Here is a 21,939-nt window from a genome sequence, read left to right as displayed (position 1 = left end):
AGGTACTGTGAGAAAAAAAGGGAAGGGTCAATTGTCTATGGTGGGCTGGAATTCTAAAGAGAAGTTGGAGAGCATAGAGATGGCAGTGGGAATTAGACATGACCCCAAGAAGAAAGTAAACCTTTGGGAAGAGTTGGGGTCATGTGCTCCTGTTCCTAAATAGGAATAGGGCTTTAGTACAATGTGTGGTACTAATCTATTTACTATCATTTTCACACATTCCATTTGCTAGGAGAGCAAATGTCAATCATGTTATTAATTCTTGACCTTCTCAGGTCTGGGGTAAAACTAACTGCAGATAATTTAACTAGCAATTCTCCCCCTGATGCTAGGGATGTGGCAGTGAGAGCTGGTCCTGGGACCTTCACACAGTGGTGGCCCCTGGCCATCTTGTCATCCCCAACCTTTGAGAAAAGACACATGTAACAGCTACTTCAGATGGAAATCATCCACGGGAAAGGCTACACCTTCTTACCAAATATCTTCAATGTCCTATGCATTGAGACTTCTTTTCTTGAGATGGCTTGAAACTTTTCTTTGAGCTTTTTCATACTTTTTAAATTTTCTTTTTTTTAAAGATTTTATTTATCTATTTGAGAGAGAGAGAGAGAGAACAAGCAGGGGAATTGGCAGAGGGAGAGGGAGAAGCAGGTTCCCAGCCAAGAAGGGAGCCCAACATGGGGCTCAATCCGAGGACCCTGGTATCATGACCTGAGCTGAAGGCAGACACATAACCCACTGAGCCACCCAGGTGCCCCCTTTTCAAATTTTCTAAAACAAACATATATTACCTTTGTAAGCAGGAAAAAAGCTATTTAAAAATAAATTATACAAAAGGCTGTTGTTTTCATGTGCACTATCAGCTCAGGCATATGTCATCCCACAAGGCCACTCTTCTCAAGGAATAGCCATTAAAAAGTGATTACGTCACCATGCACAGTGCTCTATGGCCACCAAAGTATGTAGGGTCTACTCCAGAGCAGTTGGCCCACAACGCAGCTATAAGATCTAATACAAGATCCCCTAAACCTTGTTGCATTTTTAAAAAATAGGTTTTTTTACAGTAACTTTATGTTTACAAAAAAAAAATTGAGAAGATAATACAAAATTCTCCTATACCTACCAAACACGCAGTTTCATCTCCTAACCTCTTACCTTAGGATAGTTACATTTGTTACAATTAATAAACCAACACTGATACAATAGTCAAAGTACTTCAGGTTTCTCAGTTTTCACCTAGTGTCCTTTTCCTATTCCAGGATCTCATCCAGGATACCACATTATATTTGGTCATTATATCTTCTTAGGCTCCCCCTGGCTGTGACAGTTTCTCAGAATTTCCTTGTTTTGATGACCTTGATAGTCTTAAGTACTAGTCAAGTGTATTGTAGGATGTCCCCCCACTGGGATTTGTCTGATGCTTTTCTTATGATTCAACTAGGATTATGGATTTTTTTTTTTTTTGGAGGAGAATCAGAGGGGTAAAGTAGCATTTTTCATCACTTTGTATCAAGGATATATGCTATTAACATGATATATAACTATTGATGTTGACCTTGATCAACTGGCTAAAGTAGTGTTTGGCAGTTTTCTCCATTGTATGGTTCTTCTCTTGTCCCTCTCCCTTTCCATACAGTACTCTTTGGAAGAAATTCACTGTGCACAGCCCACAGTTAAGGAGTGGGATGTTTTGCTTCACCTCACTGAGGGTGGGGTATCTACAGAAATTATTTGGAATCCTCCTGCATAAGAAATTTGTCTCTTCTGCCCCGTTTATTAATTTATTCAATCATTTACTCATATCCATATGAACTCATGGATATTTATCTCCTACTTGAGGCTTTATGAAAATGCACTTTCACAGAGCCATAAAATAGTGTTCCAGAGGAACAGAGGCCCTGCCTGTGCTGCTCAAACAATTGATGCTATTTATTGGAACAATCTATTTCCAGGTCCAGCTCTGTCCCTCTGGGGATGGTTTTCCACTATGGAAAATAGAAAGGATTAAAAGTGAAATGGTGAGCCCAGACTTTCCCATTCCAGCCGCACCTGGCTTGTGGCTTCTGCCTGCAACATTCATTTAAAATGTACTTGCAAAATGATTAATCAGTGAAAGAGTGAGGCCCTACATCTTTCAAGAGGGCTGTTTGAGTCCGAGAATGCAGTAAAGGACATTTTCCCTAGAATGCAGTGTATGTAGTTCAGACAGAAGCCTTGACTCTCTATAGAATTCTTTCTCTTTTATTTTCCCTCATGTAGCCATTGGATTACTGCCTCTCCTAGCAAAGAGGGAGACGGCATACTTTTGCCCCTGTAATTGAGCTTTGATGTTGAACTAAGAATCTCACATCTATCATATGAAAATTCATATAAGCACATTTGGATTTTTAGTTCATTACCAAAAGACAGAGGGGTCTCTTGACCTCAGAGCACGTCCTTCCCAGAGAAAAAAAGCACTTCTTTAAGAGGGGGTCAGGACTCTGGGCAGAAACAGCACCTGCATCCCTGTACCTACATACGATAAATAAATATGTGATGAATGAATGAATGAATGAATGAATGAACTCAGGGAAGGAAATCAGGAGACCCATCTCCCTGGCTTCTAACTGGTTATCTGCACTGGAGAAATCACATCCTTGCTCTGGGTCTCAGTTTTTCTTGGGCGGGGACCAGGAAAGGCTGTTCATTCCAACTATTAAAAAGCAAAAGCATTCAATATACTTCGTACGGGAAGTTCTTAGGCTTAAAAATATGTTCCAGGAACCCTACTGAGAAAATGCCTTTGCTGGGTGGAAGTAGCCAGATTGATTACAATTGTGTGACAGTCACAAAAAATGTTTAAGGCAGCCACTTCCAGCAGCTTCAACAATTGCTTCTGAGATGAAAAGGGGAGTGAGAATAAACAATACATCTATTCTTCATAGCTATTTCTCCAGATCAAGCCGGCTTTCAGCAAAATTGAGAATTAAACAGTTTGTGCTTTTTCATTCTCCCCCTTCTTCGTGTGCTGCTTTTAATAATTTTTAAAGGTCTTTTAAAATAACCTTTTATTGCAGAAACAGGACATACGATAAAATGCAAACAAGTAAAAACTTAAAAAATGAAAACATCACATTCTTACCATGCAGCGATTTCCACTGTGAACACATAGCGCACGTCATTCTGGGTCATTTTCTACACACATATATATATACATGTGTTTCGGCTTAACTGAAATGAGATCATATACTTTTTTATGATCTATTTTTCAATCAACAATCTCTACATTATCTCTACTAATATCCACACAATAGTCGTATTTCCCCAACTGACCCCAAACTGTCCTCTAGCTGGTTTGTTCAAACTAATACCCAACCCAGGACAGCCAGGACACTGCATCTTTTCATGTTTTCCTTCACTGTCTTTTAACCTAGTTCACTGCCCTCCTCTGACTTATGAAATAGGTGGCCCCAAATATCCCGAAGAATGTTCTACCTTCTGGATTTGGATTTGTTGTTCCCTTGCAGTGTGGTTTAGCTGTTCTCATACAACGGAAATTCAGGCTAAAGTCTTGATGGACTCAAGTTGCATCACATCAGAAGACGTAAATCTTAGCACACCGCTGGAATGCTCAGCCTGACCCCTGGATTAGCATGATGGTGGTCTCATATCACATCGTACTGGCAAGTGCTCACCTTGCCTCTGAGTGAGTGACTATGTGTTATTGTCCTGGCGCGATAGGGACGTTGTTGATCATGACTTCCTGGATCAATACTTTCATTATGGTTTCCAAAATGACATTTCCCTACTTCTTTCCTTCTTTGCACAGTAAGTGTCCATTCCCCTTTGAGCATCACAATTGTCCCAGCCACTTGTGGATTCTCACAGTGCCACATCAATGGTCCCTATAACCCTCCTGCCATGATGACCATACATGAAGGTGCAAGTGTCCACGTTTGTATCATGCTGTTCAGCATGGGGAGTTAAGCCTGGTCATACCCTCATGAAAAAGTACCTGATGCTGCTCTGTTTTATAACAACACTACTTGAAATGATACCCACGTAAGGGAAGTTGGGACGGGTCATCAACTTCCTATGTGGGATCGTGAAATAGATCTTGAAAAAGGCACACTCTGAAATGCTTTGCTTTTGCATAGGAAGTATTTAAAAGTGGGGAGAGGGGTTTCCCTCCCTCGTCCTCATCACTGACCCATTAGGCTCCTCTGTGAGTCTAGTAGAAAGGGGCCAACCCTATCTAAGTCAAGTTCACTTGCCACCATCAGTTGTCCTGTCTGGCCCCCATGACCTCAGAACATGTGACTTTTGGGACAATAGGTTCCTGAAATTCTTGAGCTTTAGATGCTGGAAGGAAAGGAACGCAGTTTTATTGAGTTTGTCTTGTGTGCCAGGCATCCGGCTAGGAACATATTTTAGGCAGCTATAACAGAATACCACTGTCTGGGTATCTTATAAACAAGGGAAATTTATTTCTCACTTCTGGAAGCTAGAAGTCTGTGAGCAGGGTGCCCACGTGGTTGGGTTCTGGTGAAGGCCCTCTTCAAGCTGCAGACTGCTGACTTCTCACTGTGCCCTCACATGGGCCAAGGAGCAGGGAGCTCTCTGGGGCCTCTTCTGTAAGGACGTGAGTACCACTCATGAGGGCTCTGTCCTCATGACCTAATCACCTCCCAAAGGCTCCACCTCTTCCTACCATCACATTGGGGATTAAGTTTCAACATATGAATTCTGGGGGAACAAAAACATTCAGTATACAGCAGAACATAATTCTGAAAGACCAATTTAGGGAAAAAGAAACTGAGGATAGAGATATTAAGATTCTTGCCCTGTGTTTCAGACATTTAGTTGCCTAACTGACCACATTACCCTCACTTCATCGCTGCTGATGGAATCTACCACCCATTCCAAAGGCTAAAGACGTCACAGCTAGGGCATGGGCATGTGACCTATCCAGGCCAGTGTTACTCATGAGGTGTTTGAGAGGCTTCTGAGATCAGTTTCCCTGCCTCGTAGGAAGAAGTACATGAGAAGAATCTGCACCTCTCCACTGTTTTTCCTTTCAGCTACAATCACGAGAGAATGTAATACCTGGAGCTATGGTGGCCATCTTGCTATCATAAGAGAATATGTCTGAGGAAACGTGGGCACACTGATGATGGCAGAGCAGAAAGACAGACAGAACTGAGTACCAGATGGAATCAAATGAGCTGCCTTCCTAGCCTTAGAACTTCCTGGATCCCAACCCCCTCTTACACGAGATAGTAACTATCATCTAAATAGTCTACTAATACACCTGAGAAAGCAAGGAGTGTGGGTTTGAATCTCACTCTATCTCCTATGAAGATAGAAATTTCAACTCCCCGGTTCTCCGGGTTTGTTTCTAGGCCCTCAAATTCATAGGAGACTCAGAGACTGCTTCCATGCCAAGATCCACCCAGCTGTCCGCAAACATGTGATGTGACACTCAGCTCTTCATGTGACTTTGGTCCCTTCCTGAACTAGGACTTATTTTCCAATGATTTGGTCTGAGATGCACTGCCAACATTGGCCTCAAATCTGCTCCTCCACCGAGGTTTGAACATGCCCTTAGGATCCAGCTCTGGGAAAGGCCTCTCACGCACGAACCCCCTTCATAACTGCAAGGACCAACAGAGAAGCTTTGTTGCTGCTGGTAACCCAAGCCAAATAAATGCTGGGCAAACACTTTCAGTCTTCAGAATTCATTGGCCATGCGGCTATGCTTTCTGCTCATAGTCTTGTTATCTATTCTCTATGTTACATATATCTTTACGTCACTATATATATATAATTATATACACATTTCATATAGATATGAGAAGGAATGTTCCTACCCTCTGCAATATTGTATTTTGGCAAGTAAGTGCATACTACTTACCCCTGTCAAAACTCACCTTCCACAAAGTCCATGTAATGTGCTTTTATACTAAGGATAAAGTGGCAGATAAAAGCTTAAATCTACTCCCTTAGCAGAATTGTACTTTAAGGATTTCCGTTGCCTTAACCCAAAGGAGAAATTCGCACAGGAACTATAGGTACTGAGGCCACCTGGTGGGAAGGAATTTTTAGTTCTGAGGTTCTTTTCCTGTGCCACTTACATCCCTCCCACAGACACGGTTGTGACTGGCACGGCAGTCCACAAGCTTTAGCAAATAGTTAACAGTGGGCCAGGAGCGGGACTCCACAGTGTCGCCTGATCCAGGAGCAGTCAAAGTCGGGAGCTTGTTTCTATTTTTATTTAGTATCTGGAATTGCAAGTGCCTTCTGACCTTGTTTGGTTGGACGTTGGAGGGAGGGAGGGTAATATATTTTATGGCCCTGTTAATTACCACCATTGTCCCTCGCCTTTGTTGGAATATGTAGTTAGAATCCTACAGGCAGAGGAGCATTTCTTAACATGGAAGGATCTCCACTCAGGGTCATGGGATTCCCAGCTCACTTGTCAGACAGGAAAGGGTCAGCAAGGAGCAGTGCTCAGCCAAATGTCAAGAGTCAGAGAAGCTTGTGTCCAAGACCCTGCAGTCTACCTCTTTTTGCTCCCTCTCCTCTCAATTAGAAGCTTATCTATCTATCCAAGTCTCTTGCGCTGGTTTTCTCCCCAGTAGTCCTTGTTAGAACATCTTCTCAGCTAAATCTTGGGAAAATGTTAAGAGAGGGTAAGAGCTTGATCTCATGTTTACCCCAGGAACGAAGCCCTCAGGGTGAAATCCCAGAAGGTAAACACAGAGATGATGGGACCAGGGCTATCCAGCTGCTCCTCAGAGTGTCTCCCCAGCCCACTTTGGACACAATGACATTAACACTCCGAAAAATGCTGTTATGGACTAACGTTTGTGTTCTCCTCCAAACACGCAAAATTCGTATGTGAAATCCTAACCCCATGTGATGGTGTTAGGAGGTGTGGTCTTTGGGGGATGATTAGGTCAGGAGAGCCGAGCCTCTGTGATAGGATTAGAGTCCAGATAAGAAGAGGAAGAAAGCTAGCTCTCCCTCTCTGCTCTCTGCCAGGAAAGGAAACAGCAAGGATTCAGCCATCTGCAAACCAGATGGTCCTCACTGGAACCCAATGATGCTGGCATCCTGATCTTGGACTTCCAACCTCCAGAACCATGAGAAATAAATTTTGGTGTTTATAAGCCGCTCAGACTATGGTGCTTTAGGAGAGCAGCCCAAATGGACAAAGGCAAAAGCCACATAGGTACCAGCTGCTCCATCATCGTCATCATCATCATCAACATCATCATCATCATGGCGAGGACTACAGGGAGGCCAGGGAGGCACTGACCGTCAGAGTCGTCCTGCCCCTTCACTTAGGCCCAGCTCTGATTACTGTCAGCAGTGAACACTTAGTGGCAGGCCCCATTTAAAACCTTTATATGTTATTAGTTTAGTGAATGAGAAGAGGAAATTGAGTCACAGAAATATGACCAACAGACCTTCTGGCCAAGGAACACAGTTATTGAAGGGTAAAGCTTGGATTTGAACTGTTGACAGTAAGCAGGTCCCCCAAGGTTTTTGTTTCCCCCCAGGTTTATTGAGATACAATTGACAAATCCAAAGTATTTGTATTCGTATTTGTATTTAAGATATATGTGATGATTTGACATGCATATGCATTGTGAAATGATTGCCACAATCAAGCCCAGGTTCTGATGTTGGGAGACTGGGAGACTCAGGATATACACTCTATCCATCACTGAGTACAAAGATATCTATGCAAAAATCCAATGACTTGTTTTTAATAGGAAATCTGTGGGATGAAGCAGTGATTCAGAGTGGTAAATTAATCTGTAAGGTTGTGCCAGTACCTAACAGTATGACCACAAGCAAGTCAATGGGCATTTTGGGACCAGAAAGGAAATTGCAAACTCACACCTTTCCAAGAGAAGTAACCAATAAAGGCATTAAGGAATATGGGTGCAAGATAATAGGGAAGCATGTGAGGTTATGGACATCAGGAGAGCTTCTGCCCCATCTGTCGGTTTTCTAATGCCACTTATTTTCAACCTAGGCTGGCCAAGCCAACACGAGTCTGTTGGTGAAATTCAGCCGCAGGTTGGGTTGGCAGGTCATGAAGTGAGTGCAATCTCCCGGGTGTATCGTCGATGGCCAGAAGCTAATTCCTAACTTGGAGTGACTGAAAGCATTAACTCAACATTTTACAGTAAGGGTGGACGGAGATGCCAAGCTCTCTGGCTGAGCCAAGTCATCTGTGAAATATGGACACAATTCAATTTAAATAATAGAACAGTAGCAGCCTGGAATTGTGATTCTGCGTGACTCTCTGCTTCATTCAAATTGGACCCACTACTCCGTCTGATTTCTCAGCAGGCAGTTTAGCCTGTAGGAGACATTCCACATCCAGCAACAAATCTCATTTCCTCTCAGACTGAGGAAGACAGCAAAAGCCAGATGGCCTTTCAAGGCTGTTAATTATGCTCAACGATCCCAAGATGGATGCGGCCTACTTCTGGACTTTTTCTCCTGAACCACAAGGTGGGGCTGAAGCACAGGAAATGCTTCTTAAACTGGCAGGTGTCTCCAGCTTGGAGGAGGCAAAAACAGCAGGCCAAGATCCTTTATCTCCAGAAGCTGAGTAAGAAAGGAAACCGCAGCAGACCCAGGAAGGGCCCCCGCGAGGAAGGCGTCAGTGCACAGCGAATTCCTACTTATTCCTAACAAATCCACAAATGCCTGAGTTTCAGGAGCTTGAGGCTGCTGGTGAATGAGGTCTGAAAATTCAAAGGAGCTTAAAGAGCAATTAAGTCACACTTTGGTTTGGTAATGAAGCCAGCACTAAGCAATGGGCCACGTAATTAATATAATTGAGCTCAGAGCTAAAAAAGCCACCAAGTCTATGCTGTAAATTCTTCACCTGTTAAGGGCTGTGTGTGTTTACAGGTGAGCTGAGCAGTGAAGGAAACCCCAGGAAGGTCCTGCAGGAAATTGTAACGGCCAGTTACCTCCCCAAAAGCCAGGGAGCAAAGAGAAAAAAGAGGGCAGCCTTCCCCAAAGTCTTTCTAGAACAGCATTGTTCACCTGTGGCTGTTGGGAACGTCCTGAAGACAGATGGGCTGGAAGTTTAAAATACACAGTGGATTTCAAAAAAGATGTGATCTCATTAATCACGTTACATATTGATTATATGTTGAAATGATAACATTTTGGATAATACTGAGTAAAATAAAATTTTAAAATTAATTTCCCCTGTTTGTTTTATTTGGTTCCTGGAAAATTTTAAACTATGTGTGTGGCTCACGGTGTTTTTCTATTGGATATTGCTGCTCTTAGGAGCTAGGCACTAGCACAACCAAATCATTTTTAAAATATTGGAATACTTCCGGGGCACCTGGGTGACTTGTTCGGTTGAGGGTACAACTCCTGATTTCAGCTCAGGTCATGATCTCAAGGTCATGACATGGAGCTCCGTCTTGGGCTCCACACTGAGCGTAGAGCTTGCTTAAGATTCTCTCTCTCCCTCTCCCTCACCCCTACCCCCCACTCTTGTGTGTGCCCACACATTCTCTCACTTTCTCTTAAAAAATAATAAAATAGAATAAAATAAAAGAAAACAAAACAAAATATTGAGAAACTTCCATACCAGTGGGATGAGAACACTGCCCTAGGTCCCAGGCCCTTCCTGTGTCTCCACTGCTCTGGCCACTCAGTCTCTCAGCTGAGGCGCCCACCACTCCATCACTCCACTGCTCAAAATTCTTCCATGGAATGTAAAAGGAAAAACTGGGAGTTTCTTATAATAAAAAAAAAAAAAATGCATTTCCACCTCACAACCCAGCCATTCTACTTCTAGGTATTTCTCCCAGTCTTTGCATAGCCACAAAAAGACTTGTACAAGAATATCCATAGGGCCTTTACTCATAATAACCAAAAACAACCAAATATCACCAAATTGTGGTACATTCATACCGTTGAGTACCACTCAGTATTAAAAAAATAATAACTATTGTAAAAAAGAACTATTAAAAACACGATATGGAAAGTTACCAGAGTTAACAAATAAAAATACAAATATTGCATGGGACATACTTTTACTAAAAATTATTTGTTGTTTATTTGAAATTCAAATTTAGCTGGGCATCCTATACTTTATCTGGTAAACTTAACAGGGCTTAACCCCCAAAACATAAAGTTAAGTAAATGAAATCAGATGCAAAAGAGTAGATCCCAAATGATTCCTTTTCTATGAAGTTCATCAATAGGCAAAATTCGTATTTGCTGATAGAAATTAGAACAGTGGTTCCTCTGAGAGGTGGAGATTGAATGGAGTGGAGCCTCAGGAAAATTTCCAGGGTGCTAGAAATGTTGATTGGGCTAGCAATTACATAGGTGCATACATTAAGCTGAAGTCATCACTTTGTACACTTCATTTTACCTCAATTAAAAACAACAACAACAACAACAACAACAGTCTTCCATGGATTCTCAATACCTAAACTCTTTTTTTTTTTTTAGATTTTATTTATTTGTTTGACAGAGAGAGACACACAGCGAGATAGGGAACACCAGCTGGGGGGGTGGGAGAGGGAGAAGCAGGCTTCCCACTGAGCAGGGAGCCCGATGCAGGGCTCGATCCCAGGACCCTGGGATCATGATCTGAGCCAAAGGCAGACGCTTAACGACTGAGCCACCCAGGCGCCCCTCAATACCTAAACTCTTGATAATATCATACAAGGTCTTTCATTCTCTTGCCATTATATACCCATTATCCTTCCATTTATCCTTAATGAATCCTACAGGCCAAGTGTGATAACACTTTACTCATCATTTCACCCTCTGCTTTGGCTCTGTCTCCTAGAAGCTGAAGACTTGCTAAGAGACACAGACCAACATTCTTCTCTGGTACATTACACCTTGCAATCTACCTCCATGATATCACCGGTCCATTGCATTATTGTCGCTGTCTACACCATACAAACTGTAAATGCCTGGAGGGCAGGGACCTTTCCGCTTTGCAGCACAAGGTAAGGCACTTAGTACCAACCATAGCCGAAGGAACCAATCATCCAGTCTAACCTCTCTCCTTAATTCTGTACACCTATTGTATTTTTTCAAATACAATATTAAACACATGTGTGCATATAAAAAATATTCAAGTGATCAGAAGAGAATGAATGAAGGGCACCTTTTCCCTAACCAGAAGCAACCACTATGTTTTATTCTCATGCCATAAAAGTTCTATGCATGAGCAAGTGTATATTATTTGTGCATATATATATTTATGTATTCCTCCTGTTTATATAAGGGGGAGATACCGTGTCACTTATTCCCCATTTGGCACTCCCATTCCCGATCTACTTTTTGTCCTATACTTTGCCCCCAAGAGGTGGCCCCTGTATACCTCATTACCCAGGCTCCCTGGTTAGCTAGTTTCCAATTGCGTTTATCCAGTGAGAGACAATGGAAGGGGGTTGGAGGGTAGGAGAGAGAAGTCTGGGTATCTCTTCTTCCTCTGCTTTGGCCCCGTATCCCTGGTGGTAGTTGCACCCTTCCACATCATAGCTCCCGCATACAGCCCCTACTCCAGGCTCCAGCACCTTCAGCCCCTTCAGCTCTAGGGATATACCTTAGACTAGGCTTCCTGGAAACACACTGAGATGGAGAGATGAATGCAGATGGCTTGTTGAGGAATGCTCTTTGGATACACACCTATAAGGAAAGGAGGAAAGCAGGATTGGCCAGAAGGAGAAGCTAACATGAAATGCATTTCAATGAGACTTCAGATGGTGCTACGAAGAGCTCTGGAGCTGGGATGGCCCTCAGAATTGTTCCAAATTGAGAAGAGGGGGCTGGGCTTTTGTATCCCTATGTCAAATAGCCATCGGCCGTGGCTGCTCCCAAGAGGGAATAAAACCTGCATGAAGCTGTCGCCTAATAGAGGCTGAGGGCAACCAAGTGAAGGGTCATCTGTGAGCCAACAATGGTTGATATTTTTAGCCCCCGTGAATGGGTGCAGCAGCCCTGAAAAGGCAACCTGGGTGGAGAACCTTAGTTTCTACTACAGGATGGCAGCGCCTTCCCACTAGTGTCTAATGCCTCTGCCCACACTTCTGCACACCACCCACTCATTTGCCCCTCCTGGGGCAAATTCTGATTCCTGATGTGATCCTGACTAACATATATACAACATACACACATACACTTACACTCACACTTAATATGTTCTTTTGTTTTTTTAAGATTTATTTATTTATTTATTAGAGAGAGACAGCCAGCGAGAGAGGGAACACAAGCAGGGGGAGTGGGAGAGGAAGAAGCAGGCTCCTAGCAGAAGAGCCTGATGTGGGGCTCGATCCCGGAACACCAGGATCACGTCCTGAGCCGAAGGCAGACGCTTAACGACTGCGCCACCCAGGCGCCCCTTAATATGTTCTGAAACACATTTCATCTCAATCAGTTATTGTCTTTAATGGCTGCAGAGTAACTCACTATATTAATATAATATAATATAATATAATATAATATAATATAATATAATATATGTAATGCAATTATCAAGTTCCCTTCTTAGACACTGAGGTGGTTTCCAGCTTCGCTCTTACAGACGATACTGCAATGAGCATTTGTGTACATCTTTGCACACATCTGTAAGATGAAGATAAATTTTAATTGTGAAACTGCTGGATCAAACAGTATGTACATTTCAATTTTGATGAATACTGTCAAGTTATCCATGAACATCATGGTGAGTATGTGAGAGGCTCTATCAGCACTTGTTGACTGGATGCATGTTCACTACTTTCAAAGCAGCCGGTTTGGTTCAAGGTCTCCCAGTACGCATAGCCCCCCTTCTCTTCCACCTACCCCCACCTTCCACCCCACCCCACCACACACACACGCACACGTACGCATGCACGTACACATCTCCTCCGATACAAACTATTGCTGGACTGGAGGAAGACCTGTCTTAGACTATGTGTGGCTTCAGCACCTGATTTCCCTCATGGTCTTTCTGACTTTCCTTCATGTAGATGGTCTTATGATATTTGGCTCATACAAGGCTACAGCGGCCAGTATGATTAGTGGAGGATTTTCTATCTGTCCTCTCTCCCTCCTGAGTTCAGGATGTCCTTAATAACTCCATTAAGTGTCAAGAACCAGAAAACTGGAGGTTAACCTGGGAAAATGAACCCTGTCATATGTGAATGCACTTTACTGTGTAATCTGTAATCAGACCAGTGTCCCCCATTCTGCAGATGTTCAGACACTGAGTACGTGTTCGCTGCTGGAGGATACTAGTGATCCACCTTGATGCCCTTTTAAAGCCATTACAACATCTCAAAGGAGGACCGATCAGCTTTCAGATAAAATTCAGCTTCATCAATTCTGCCATCTCAGCTCCAAATTCTCCCTTCAACACCCTCCCATCTAAGCATAACATATAGATATAGTTCATTTGTTTTGGCTAAGAACATTAGTTTGTGAACTACACTCTCTAAAATTAGTTCTGGAACATTCTTGGAAATGGAAGAGAAGTTATCTAATCTCAAGAACACAAAATGAAGGGACACCTGTCATTTCATCTAATGCTTTAATCTCTTGGTTTTAAAAGGAGCTACATTTGATTTTAATAGAAGTGGAGGCCATCCAGCACAATCTGATAGGCTTGTCACCTCCCATCAAACTTTGAGTCACACACCTGTGAAAAACAGACCGACTGAAAGGGCCCAGGAGAGGAGAGCAGAGGTCAGGCCAGAGTCGACTTCCAGAAACTGAGGCAGGGCTGGGTGCCTCAGGCTGTAGAAGTACCATGTGAGGGCTCCCTGCCACCCTGTTACCAGGAAGACGTGACCCAGGGGAATAGAGCAGCTGCTGTTCGCTGGAGCCAAGTGCAGGGCTGAGTTAGCGGTAGAATCTGACTGAACAGGAGATAGGTGGTCAGAAGTTTTACGTGTCCATCCTAGCTCTATGCCCTAAAGCAGTTCCTCAGCAGCTGGAATCCTCAGTTTCCTCCTCTATAAAATGGTGATAGCATCATTGCCTGACCTACATCATGTGGCTGTTATGAGGATCAAATGAGATATTGGATAAAAAAGCACTTTGTAAGCCAAGCAGTGCTGTAGAATCGAAGGGGGTTATTATTCCCCCCTGTCGCCCATAGCACCTGCCACCCCACAGGCCCGATGGGAATGGCTTATCCCAGTTTGCTCAATGCAGTAGAGATAACTTCCGTAGGAAATAAAGCCTGGGATCACCTGTTGGTCAGACGTCTCTAGCTGTTCTTCCAGGACGGTGGACGAGCTTGTAATTATCTGTCCACACGCTCTCAGGTCATCCCCACAGGTGATTATTCTGGATCATCAAAGTCAGGAATTTATTTTTGGCCGGGAGACAAAGCAAAACAAATTGACCCTGTATTTAAACCTCACATGGTCACAGAAATAGTAATTTGGGACTAATTAGCACAGTCCCAAGTCAGCCAACAGAGTTACTGACATTTTCATCACACGTAAAACTGCTTAGGAGTTGTTTGCATTCTTGGTCCCCCATCACGTTTCCCCATTCCCCGCTGAACTCACTCTAACAAGACACTCGTGTACTGACTGGTCCTCCATCCTACTTATCGAGTACTGGTTTGTCGCCGCACTGCGGAAGCTGACAGTGTCTGTGGCCCTCCCCTTAGTCAGATGGCACAGGTGACTACCCCTCTTCCTTGAATCACTTTCTCCACTGGCTTCAGGACGCTATTCTTTTTCCTCCTATTTAACCACTTGCTTGCTCCTTTTTGGCCTCCTTTCTTGGTTCCATCTTATCTCCCAAATTCCTAAGTGATGGAATGCCCAGACCCAGTCTCTGCCCCTCATCTCTTCTCTATGTACAATCACCTCCCAGGGATCTTACTGGACTTGAGGCTTTACTTTCTATGGGACTGATGACTCCCAAATGCATGCGCAGCAACCCTGAACTTCACTCCTCTGCACCCACTGCCTGTTCAAGTCTCTACTTGGCTGTGGAATAGATATTTCGAACTGAACATATCCATAGCAGAACTTTCGTTTTACAACCTGCAAAATTTCTCTCATCTCAGCAAATGGCAAATCCATCCTTTCAGTTATTGAAGCCAAAAGCATCAGAATCATCCTTGCCTCTCTCTTTAATATCCCATGTCAAACCTGTCAACGGCTCTACCTTCAAAGTATATCCAGAATCTGGTTGCTTGTCACCACCTCTGATCAGTTCCAATTCACCCTCATTTCCCAACTGAATTATTACAATAGCTTCTTCCCTTGTCTCTCTGCTTTTCCCCCAGTCTTCCTATAGTCCATTCTCAACACAAAACCCAGAATAATCCCCTTAAAACATTAATCAGACCTTCCTCCCTTCCTTCCTTCCTTCCTTCCTTCCTTCCTTCCTTCCTTCCTTCCTTCCTTCTTTCCTACTTTCTTTCCTTCCTCCCTCCCTCCCTCATTCAGTCTCTCTCCCTCTCTCCCCCTCATCATTAGGTGCTGTCAATCTCATTTGGAGGAAAAGCCAACATCCTTACAATGGTATATAAAGCCCCATATGTAAGCCTATAAGCAACTTCACTCTATGATCTCATGTCCTCGTCATTCTCTCCACTCCACCCATCCATGCCAAGCACACTCCTGCCTAAGGGCCTTGGCACTTGGTTCCCCTGCTGGGACTGATTTCTCCCTAGATAGCCACATAGCTTGCTCTCTTATTAGCACCATTCCTCTCTCACAAGTCACCCTGCCAGTGATAGTTTTCCTAACAAACATAATTTTAAAAACTCCTCATCCCCTGGCACTCACATCCCTCTTACCTGCCTTCCATAGTGTGTGTGTGTATATATACACACACACACACGTACATATATGCACACACACAGGTATAGACACGTATATATACATACACACGTGCACATGTACACATATACATGTGCACATGTATACACACGTGCACACACAGACATAGACACCTACACGTGTAAACACATACACATGTACACTATATATATGTGCACACATATATAGACATACACACATATGCACATACACACACAATATATTTGCTGTTGTCTCTCATCCTTACTTAAAATCTAAGCTTCTAAAGGATGTTGTGTGCCTGGCAGATAGTTGGCGTTTGGTTATTTTTATAATAAATAAGATATAAGTATATTTAAGCATTCAATTTTCAAAACAAAAATATTGCTAGTATTTCACATGACTTCTCAGCATAAGATTCATGATTTTTAAGTTGTATTCCATACTGTTTATCTAGGTTTCAGATGGAGAGAGATATCACATCTCTGGCTTCCACAGTACGGACTTGGCATGTGTGAGCAATGTAGTTGCAAGGTTCTGTCTCACAGGAGTTTATGTGAGATCGTGAACTTAAATGATCAAAAATTCCTAAGAGATCAGCAGATTTTTTCCTCAATATTCCCTTTTAGAAACTCTCATAAAAGAGCTGATTAAAAAGAAAAAGTTTTGGGGCACCTGGGTCTCAGTTGGTTAAGGGTCTGCCTTTGGCTCAGGTCATGATCCCAGGGTCCTGGGACCAGGCCCCGCGTGGGGCTCCCTGATCAGCTGGGGGCCTGCTTCTCCCTCTCCCTCTTCCGCAGCCCCCTACTTGTGTTTTCTCTCGCTCTCTCTCTCTCCCAAATAAATAAATAAATAAAATCCTTTAAAAAAAAAAGATAAAGTATTTAGTAAATAAGACATTTAGCTAGTTGTTTAGGAAAAAATAATAAGCTTGATCCCTAGCTCACTGCTTACATCAACATAAATTTTCGGTGGATCAAAGATTTATATGTAAAAAAGAAAGAAACTGTAAAACTACCCACTGGTTATTTCTTCCTTCTCCCTTGCTTACAAAATCCAAATTATGCTCAGATATGCGGATCATTTGTTTCAGGCCCTTCCCAAGTCCCAGGGTTAAACCTTCATTAGTCACTCCTGCTGGTTCAATCTCCAGGACCAGTGATTGCATTGGCAATGAGTGTGAGAGCCAGGTGGGACTTGAGACTCACTACGGGACCACTAGAATGATCTTACATATTCTCAAAACCTAAAGTGTGAGGAGGTACGTCCAGTGTCAATGACTAGTTGTATGTATGTACTACCGGGAACAGGCCCTCTGAGGCCAGCCTGAGAGGTACACTGTTCTGCTGTGATTGCAAAACAAGATGATAAAAAGACCCTGTGTCCTTGATGACATTCTCGAGCCACAAAATCAACGGATGTCGGGATATTTGTAACTCCAGATGTTTTGCTATGCAAAATAATAAATATTCTTAATATACTCACAACTTTTAGTTTGATATTCGATAGCTTATAGCCAAAAATATCCTGATGCATTTTTTTTATCGTCTTGGAGTTGAGAAGGGCTTGCTAAGCATAACACAAAACTCACAAATGAAAGTATTCATGAAGTTCACCCCATAACATAAAAACTTTATATTATAATTACAAGAAATTAATACAAGCTCGGGGACGCCCGGGTGGCTCAGTTAGTAAAGTGTCTGACTTCAGCTCAGGTCATGATCTCAGAGTCCTGGGATCCAGGCCTGAAGTGGGCTCTGCGCTCAGTGGGGAGCCTGCTTCTTCCGCGGCTCCTCCCCCTACATATGCGCGCGCTCACTCTCTCTCTCAAATAAAAAAAAATCTTTTTTTAAAAAAGAAGATAATACAAGTTTAAAAATATGCACATAGTTAGTATCTAAAATATATAAATTCGTATTTAAAATCAGTTTGAAAACACTCAATAAAAAATCTGTCAAACACAAACATAAAAAATTTCGACATGGCAAAAGACACCATAAAGCACAAGGACAAAGGACAAACTAGGAAAAATCACTTTAAACTTACAGCACAAGGGGCAAATATCCCTAATATATAAAGACTTTCTAAAAAGAGAGAATAAAAACAGCAATAGCCCTATAGAAAAACAGTTTACAAAGAATAAAATTCAAATGTCCCTTAAATTTATGAAAAGATGTTTAAGCTCACACAGAATAGGAGAAATGCAAATTAGAACCTCACGGATAAACCTCAGTGAGTAGCAAGTTGGTGACTTAATCACACAGAGAGGAACTATTTCAAAGGGCTAAGATACAATCTGAGTGCACATCCCTTCGGGTGAAAAGAACTATAAAGTAGTGTTTCAGTAATCGTGTTACCAGTAATAACAGTAATATCATTATTTTGAGAATGCTATACACGTGACAGGATAGAGCAAATACTGCCATTAGCAAACCAGGATTTTCAACATCAAAGAAGAGTTTAAATATAAAATCAATGAAGTTAGGTTAAAAAAATGCAATCCTCAATTTAAATTAGAATTATCGGTATTAGCACATGATGCATTTGCTGTTGAAAAAATAAAAATATCTATTTCGTAGAAACAATCCCACGTGCCCAGACTGTGGTCTAAACACCATCCCCTTGTGCTCGTTGGAGGAATGGCCAATCCCAAATCTGGGGCACAGAATGTACAAAATGAGTCAGGCTAAAACATTTTGTCATATCAAGAAGTAAAGAAACTAGCAAAGACTATGAGCTTGTGTCATTAGTACTTAAAAGTCAACCTGATGGGAAAATTTGGGCTTTGGGAAAAAAACTTGTAATTGCTGAAACCTCCCCCTCTGTGCCCCCAATTTAACTGATAAAGACAAAGAATTAAATAAGTATCTTGCTTTTCTTGTGCCCACTGTTCCTTGGGGAAAGTGACAGTTGACAAGACGAAACTTCTCTTTATAGAAGTATGTCAGTTAATAAATGAAGGAATGATAGAATTGGAATATCACCATGTTGCAACCTCTGATGTAATAACGAGTATAGGTAATGTTAATAACTAGCTACAAAAACTGTTAGGTTGGGGCACCTGGGTCGCGCAGTCATAAGCGTCTGCCTTTGGCTCAGGGCGTGACCCCGACGTTCTGGGATCGAGCCCCACATCAGGCTCCTCTGCTGGGAGTCTGCTTCTTCCTCTCCCACTTCCCCTGCTTGTGTTCCCTCTCTCCCTGGCTGTCTCTATCTCTGTCGAATAAATAAAATCTTTAAAAAAACAAACAAAAAACCCCCACAAAAACAGGTGAAGAAAATAGTATGGGAAAATTTATAATGGACAATCATACTGGACCCACGGTTCAATCTTAACACCAAAAAAATCAGACAACCAGACGTTTAGTGCATCTTGATGGAAGTACACACAAGCAGTGAATTTTTCTCACCAAAACAATCAAATCTGTATACTCAAGCTCTAGGTATAACTACTAGCTTCCAGGTAATACAGGGTACAAAGGAATATGTTAAATAATACCAGGGGGGTCCAATCAGCAAGAATATAGGAAACTCTACAGGATAAATAATCTGATTTCTTCAACAAATAAATCAAAGGAAAATCTTTAAAAAGACTCGAGATTCATATCAACCAAATATAATGTGTGTGAGAATTTTTAAATATGTTTTTGGATAGCAATATCTACAATTGCACTGCCAATAAATATATAATAGGAACCATATATAGAACCTTAAATTTTCTCATAGCCACATTAAAAAAGTAAATAAATAACAGTTAATTTTAATAATATATCTGATCTAATATATCTGTAGTACTATCATCTAATCATAAAATAATCATTAAATATATAATCAATATTTAAAATTATTCCATTACTTTACTTTTTTGTACTAAGTCTTTGAAATCCAGTGTACTGTATATTTTATACTTAAAACAAGGTCAATTCAGATTAGTCACATTTCAAGTGCTCAATAGCTACAATTTCTAGCGCCTACCCTGTTGGGGAAAAAAAATGTTCTTGCTAAAAATAAAGTTCTGGTTACATATTAAATGCCTGTTTTCAAGGGGCAGGAGTGATGTCATGAATTTCTAGGTATGAAAAATGATGCAGGAGAGTTCTGTTCTGACCTTGTCTCCTGACCCACTTCTTCCATGCGGTCATGGGGTTGGATCAGATCATTTCCATATGCACATTCACTTCCCCATTTCCATCAATAATCAGGCTTTGGGCCTGTGCCTAGACACTGGCTGGGTGACCTCGAGCTCACTGCTTGGCTCCTTTGATTCTTCGGTTTCTTCATCTGTGCCATGGTGATGGTGGCTCCCTCAGCAAAAGCACTGCTCTGTAGACGGCCTTCTGAGCACTAAAACATGCAATCAAGCATAACACCTCTGAGCAGATATTTGCCCAAAAGCTTTGACCAGTAGCACTTGGCTGTAACCTGATCAAAGACAGTAACATACGGGAGAGAGAGCAGGAGTTGGTCAGCCTTAGTGCGTTTATAAGAGGATTGCCATGGAGGTGAATATTTTCTGTGCCCAGCTATGCACTGTCCAGAGGCAGTCCCTTAGAGTGGCAAAGCCTGAACCAGGCTGTCTTCTCATGGTGCTATTAAACGCTCACATCACTCAATGAACTACCATGGCGCTGATCCCAGGAACCTCAAACATCTTCAGTTAGTGGTATTTGGCTTCCCGTTGAACTTAGCTACAGTTTGGAAAGGGAGACTACCAGGTGACCTGGCAGGTCCAGCCCTCTTGGCTATTTTATTGCTCATACAAATCAGTAATCCGCATTTTGGCTCCCAAAGCCATTCTTTCGGGAATTTTAGCATGAGTCAGAGGTGACAACTCAATTGGGACAATGCTAAAGGGCCATCCCAGCTCCAGAGCTTTCCATAGGAGCTGAGGCTTCTGTTACAACCAGCTCTGGGGCCCTGACAAGCTGCAAGAGGACGGGAGCCTTGTCTCTCTTGCACACAGTTCCATCTTTGATGCCTGGGAGACTGCCCGACACGGAATAGAGGCTCAGTTAGCATATGATGGATGAATAAGAAATGAAGTACCCGGACTTCCCACAAGGCAGCCAGACGCTAAATGTCCCGACATAAAAGGCATCGTGTCATCTTGAGAGTCAAGCAGTCAGCCTTCCCTGATGACAGTATCTGCCAAAGTCTTTGGAACTTAAACAGGACAAGATACAGTTGTGAAGTACCTGAAAAAATACCGGGTACATACAGGCCCTCAAGAAAGATGTCTTCCTTCCCTCTCTGCTTTGATGGCCCTGTGTGCAGGGCGTTATCCCACCGGATCGAAATTATAGGTGCTTTCTGTCAGATTTCCTGGTGAAAACGAACTATGCAATGGAGTTTGCATGTAGGAAGTAATGGGGAGTACCTTCCAGAAAAGTACCCGCAAGGAAGTGGGGGAAGTAGGATGGGGCAGAGGGAAAAGCTGAGCTGTGAACCGAGTGCAACAGAGGCCTCAGTTCTAGAGGAAGCTGTAGAGCTGGAATGACGCTGGAGCTGTCGAAAGTGAGTCAGAGGAGCTACTCATCAGTCACTGAGGCCGGCAGCACTGGCCTCTGGCTTCCCTGAGGATATGGTAGAATCCCTTCAGGTGAAGGCAGTTCCCAGAGCAAGACTAGCTGTGAGCCCTCAGCAGCCAATCCCAGTCCCCAGGGGCGTGAGTGCCCAGGTCCTGACGGGTATCTGGGTGCACACTAAAGCATCTACTATGACAGCAAATACACATGTATACTTCTCCTCCCCCAAGGACAATCTTATAGAGAGAATTGGCCTTCAAGCACAATTACTAGTTAGAATCGAATGGATCGAATTTTGGTTTAAGAAATCTTTGTGAGGGCGCCTGGGTAGCGCAGTCGTTAAAGCGTCTGCCTTCGGCTCAGGGCGTGATCCCGGCGTTCCGGGATCGAGTCCCACATCAGGCTCCTCTGCTGGGAGCCTGCTTCTTCCTCTCCCACTCCCCCTGCTTGTGTTCCCTCTCTCGCTGGCTGTCTCTCTGTCACATAAATAAATAAAATCTTTAAAAAAAAAAAAGAAAAGAAATCTTTGTGAACACAGGGACCACTTTTGTCTTGTTTATCACCATTACCTCAATGCCAGTGTACCTGCCACACGGTGTGTGCTGCATAACAAT

The sequence above is a fragment of the Ursus americanus genome, chromosome 6 (genome assembly GCF_024610735.1).
Source record: "Ursus americanus isolate L20-20 chromosome 6, mUrsAme1.1.p, whole genome shotgun sequence".
NCBI classification, from domain to species: domain Eukaryota; kingdom Metazoa; phylum Chordata; class Mammalia; order Carnivora; family Ursidae; genus Ursus; species Ursus americanus.
Note: the sequence above shows the minus strand (reverse complement) of the source record.